Source organism: Canis lupus, chromosome 38 (assembly GCF_011100685.1).
Source record: "Canis lupus familiaris isolate Mischka breed German Shepherd chromosome 38, alternate assembly UU_Cfam_GSD_1.0, whole genome shotgun sequence".
Taxonomy (NCBI): domain Eukaryota; kingdom Metazoa; phylum Chordata; class Mammalia; order Carnivora; family Canidae; genus Canis; species Canis lupus.
This window is the reverse complement of record NC_049259.1, coordinates 5,165,014-5,170,385: the sequence shown is the minus strand read 5'-3', so window position 1 is coordinate 5,170,385 and position 5,372 is coordinate 5,165,014. Positions and strand designations below refer to the sequence as shown.

The 5,372-nt window shown below is 36.7% G+C and overlaps 1 non-coding gene across 1 annotated transcript; it reads left to right on the top strand.

The window, feature by feature from the left end:
• Positions 1-330: 330 nt before the first annotated feature.
• LOC119868104 lies at positions 331-437 on the top strand. The gene has a single exon (XR_005385872.1). It is a non-coding gene; the product is annotated as a U6 spliceosomal RNA (small nuclear RNA).
• The last annotated feature ends 4,935 nt before the right edge of the window (positions 438-5,372 follow it).

The window sequence follows — 5,372 nt, the reverse complement described above, 5'->3', positions numbered from 1 at the left end:
TGTCTAACTAATCTTCTAGTTTTAACTCAGAATCAGGACTAGTCCTCAAAAGTGTGTAATCCAGAAGCAAGAGCTAAAGATAAGTATGAACCCTGGTTAGAAAAGAGACATTTTATGTTCAGTTTTCTTTTTGTTTTTGTTTTGTGCTGATGAAGAAAAATGATGGGTATGTCATGCACGGAATCTGATCAAAAAATAAAAATTCTGTGGCATGGTCAGGTAATATATTTTTTTAGGGAAAGAAAGATAATGATAAGAAATGTAGATGAATATTTTTTAAAAATTCAGCGCTCGATAGCTAGGTGGACACTGTGTTAGAAACATGTTGTAGTGCTCGCTTCGGCAGCACATATACTAAAATTGGAACGATACAGAGAAGATTAGCATGGCCCCTGCGCAAGGATGACACGCAAATTCGTGAAGCGTTCCATATTTTTAAAAAAAAAAAAAAAAAAAAAAAGAAACATGTTGTAATTGCTGATGTACTAAGATTCCTCTCTAGTGAATTCCAGCATACATTATGTGAAAATGATAATATGATAGACAAAGTATTTTAAAGTAGTTGTGAGAAAAAAGAAGTCTTTTTAGGTATAACGAACTAGCATACGGAGAAAATGGCATTAAACCCATAAACTTGTGAAATCCTAACATTGAATTAAAAATCCAGAGGTTTTCTTTTTTTACTTCTTTTTTTAAATTTAAAAATAGTTGACACACAATGTTAAATTAGTTTCAGCTGTATAACATAGTGATTCAACATTATACATTATACTATCTTCGCCACGAGTGTAGTTATCATCTGACAGGATACAGTGCTATTATAATTTCATTGACTATATTCTTTGTTTTATTTTTAATAATAAATTTATTTTTTATTGGCGTTCAATAAGCCAACATACAGAATAACACCCAGTGTTCATCCTGTCAAGTGCCCACCTCAGTACCTGTCACCCAGTCACCTCCACCCCCCACCCTCCTCTCCTTCCACCACCCCTAGTTCATTTCCCAGAGTTAGGAGGCTTACATGTTCTGTCTCCCTTTCTGATATTTCCCACTTATTTTTTCTCCTTTCTCCTTTATTCCCTTTTACTATTATTTATATTCCCCACATGAATGAGACCATATAATGTTTGTCCTTCTCCGATTGACTTACTTCACTCAGCATAATACCCTCCAGTTCCATCCACGTTGAAGCAAATGGTGGGTATTTGTCGTTTCTAATGGCTGAGGAATGTTCCATTGTATACATAAACCACATCTTCTTTATCCATCATCTTTCGATGGACACCAAGGCTCCTTCCACAGTTTGGCTATTGTGGACATTGCTGCTAGAAACATTGGGTTGCAGGTGTCCCGGCGTTTCATTACATCTGTATCTTTGGGGTAAATCCCCAGCAGTGCAATTGCTGGGTCATAGGGCAGTTCTATTTTTAACTCTGAGGAACCTCCACACAGTTTTCCAGAGTGGCTGCACCAGTTCACATTCCCACCAACAGTGTAAGAGGGTTCCCCTTTCTCCACATCCTCTCCAACATTTGTGGTTTCCTGCCTTGTTAATTTTCCCCTTTCTCACTGGTATGAGGTGGTATCTCATGGTGGTTTTGATTTGTATTTCCCTGTTGGCAAGTGATGCAGAGCATTTTCTCATGTGCATGTTGGCCATGTCTATGTCTTCCTCTGTGAGATTTCTGTTCATGTCTTTTGCCCATTTCATGATTGGATTGTTTGTTTCTTTGGTGTTGAGTTTAAGAAGTTCTTTATAGATCTTGGAAACTAGCCCTTTATCTGAAATGTCATTTGCAAATATCTTCTCCCATTCTGTAGGTTGTCTTTGAGGTTTGTTGACTGTATCCTTTGCTGTGCAGAAGCCTCTTATCTTGATGAAGTCCCAATAGTTCATTTTTGCTTTTGTTTCTTTTGCCTTCGTGGATGTATCTTGCAAGAAGTTACTGTGACCGAGTTCAAAAAGGGTGTTGCCTGTGTTCTCCTCTAGGATTTTGATGGAATCTTGTCTCACATTTAGATCTTTCATCCATTTTGAGTTTATCTTTGTGTATGGTGCAAGAGAGTGGTCTAGTTTCATTCTTCTGCATGTGGATGTCCAATTTTCCCAGCACCATTTATTGAAGAGACTGTCTTTCTTCCGGTGGATAGTCTTCCCTCCTTTGTCAAATAGTAGTTGACCATAAAGTTGAGGGTCGACTTCTGGATTCTCTATTCTGTTCCATTGATCTATGTGTCTGTTTTTGTGCCAGTACCACACTGTCTTGATGATCACAGCTTTGTAGTACAACCTAAATCTGGCATTGTGATGCCCCCAGCTATGGTTTTCTTTTTTTAAATTCCCCTGGCTATTCGGGGTCTTTTCTGATTCCACACAAATCTTAAAATAATTTGTTCTAACCATATGATCCTTTCAATAGATGCAGAGAAAGCATTTGACAAAATACAGCCTCCATTCCTGATCAAAACTCTTCAGAGTGTAGAGATAGAGGGAACATTCCTCGACATCTTAAAAGCCATCTACAAAAAGCCCACAGCAAATATCATTCTCAATAGGGAAGCACTGGGAGCCTTTCCCCTAAGATCAGGAACAAGACAGGGATGTCCACTCTCACCACTGCTATTCAACCTAGTACTGGAAGCCCTAGCCTCAGCAATCAGACAACAAAAAGACATAAAAGGCATTCAAATTGGCAAAGAAGAAGTCAAACGTTCCTTCTTTACCAATGACTTGATACTGTACATAGAAAACCCAAAAGCCTCCACCCCAAGATTGCGAGAACTGATACAGCAATTTGGCAGTGTGGCAGGATACAAAATCAATGCCCAGAAGTCAGTGGCATTTCTATACACTAACAATGAGACTGAAGAAAGAGAAAATAAGGAATCAATCCCATTTACAATTGCACCCAAAAGCATAAGATACCTAGGAATAAACCTAACCAAAGAGATAAAGGATCTATTCCTTAAAAACTATAGAACACTTATGAAAGAAATTGAGGAAGACACAAAGCGGTGGAAAAATATTCCATGTTCATGGATTGGAAGAATTAATATTGTGAAAATGTCAATGTTACCCAGGGCAATTTACACATTTAATGCAATCCCTATCAAAATACCATAACTATATTCTTTGTAGTGTGCCTTTTAGTCCTGTGACTTCTTCGTTCCATCACTGGAAGCCTATATCTTTCACTCTCCTTTACCCATTTTGGCCATCTATCCACTCCACTTTCCTCTGGCAGCCATCAGTTTACTCTCTGCATATGTCTGATTCTGCTTTTTGTTTGCTTGCTTACTCACTTGTTTTGCATTTTAGATTCCACATATGAGTAGAATTCATATGGAAATTGTCTTTCTCAGTCTGACATTTTTCACCTTTCATAATATTTTCTAGTTTCACCCATGTTGTCACAAATGGCAAGATCTCATACTTTTTCTAGCTATGTAGTATTCCATTGGGAAAAAAAAAAGTTTTTGTTTAATAGAATCCAAGGATTCTTAATACTTTTGTGAATAGAAATTTGAGTAAGATGAAAAATTCCTCTATCCTTTTCAAGAGCCATGGTAAGTTGGAAGTATAAATGGCTTAGTAGTAATTAATAGGTCGTGTCTAAACAATAAGTTTTTCTACACCAAATAAACAATATTGGAAATAAAATTAGATGGTGACATGATGGGGAGAGAGGGATGGAGTGAGGGAGGATGGAACACCATACGGTCGGGAGATATCCTAAAGGTCAGCAGTGATCATCAAGCACAGAGATACTTGGATCAGTTAGATTTTAAAAATCCAATGCAACTATCTATTTTATAACAGGAATATACTTGATTAATACGTTCATCTCTTCATGGAGTTGCCATATGTGTGTATGTGCATGTGTGTGTGTGAGAGAGTAAGAATGCAAGTACCTGAAGTCTACCCTCTTAGCAAATTTCTAGTATACGTTATAGTAATATCGACTGTAATCATCATGCTGTACATTAGATCTCCAGAACTTATTTTATCCTAGATAACTTCAACCTTGCACACTTTGACTAACATCTCTCTTTACTTTTTGCTTCTGTGTATTTAATATCTTTGCATTCTACATAGAAGTGAGACCATGTAGTATTTTTCTGTATGTGTCTGACTTTTTCCACTTAACATAATGTCCTTCAGGTTCATCATCTTGTGGCAAATGGCAGGATCACCCAATTGTTATGGCTGGATAATATTCCATCATTTGTGTGCACATATGTATATGTGTGTGTATATATATATCGCAATTCCTTTATCCCTTTATCCATTGCCAGACACTACAGTTCCTTTCGTATATTGGCCATTGTAAATAATGCTACACTGAACATGGAAGCAAAGGTATCTTTTTGAGGTACTGATTTCATTTCTTTTGGGTATGTACATGGAAGAAGGATTGCTGGATCGTATGTTAGCTCTATTTTTAACATTTTCATTTCAGTATGTAAATGTATATTGAAGCTCCATGTATATCTTAAATATATCATTTTCATTTGAAAATAAATAATAGAAAGCAAAACAACATAAAAACAGAAAGAACATGCTTAAACAAAGAAAGGTGAATCAAAATAAAATACAAGGGAATATATGAAGCATACATGAACCTAAATAAATCCCAGGTATCAGTTTAGTACCAGACAACTGAGACTTGGACATGAAAAGCATTATAACAAAAAGAACAATTTTTGTATCAATAAAACAAAATAAATCAGCAAGGTTTCTTTTCGTGTGTGTGGTTGTATGTCACTTGACAAAGGTAGAACCACAAAAAACAAAAGAATAGTAAAATTACCATATATAGAAACTAAAATACAATTTTTTACCTGTGATACATACAATCTAGGGTGACCAGACTAGGTCATGCTAGATGCCAAAAATGACAGATATCACTGCATTAGTTATATCTCCTAACATATGATTCTGTTTAGCAGATTAGAGAGAGGTCATATTCTGCTGGTCTTGAAGAAACAAACAGCCAGGTTGTGAACTAAGGAGAGGGTCATGCATCACTAAACTGCTGGCAGCCCCTGAGACTTAAATGTGGCCATCAGCCAACATCCAGAAAGAAAATGGGAACCTAATTCCTATAATCACTAGGAGATCGATTCTGCCAACAACCTGTGGGAGCTTGGCAGATGATTTATTCCTAGGCAAAACTCTGACTTAGACCACAGATGCCAACACCTTGATTGCAGCCCTGTAAGACCTTGAGCAGAGAACTCAGCTAAGCTGTGCTCAGACATGTCCCAGAAACACTAATGTAGTGTGGGTGTTGTTTTAAACCACAATGTTTGTGTTAATTTGTTTTGCAGTGATATGTATCTAATATATATGTATCTAATAAATATGT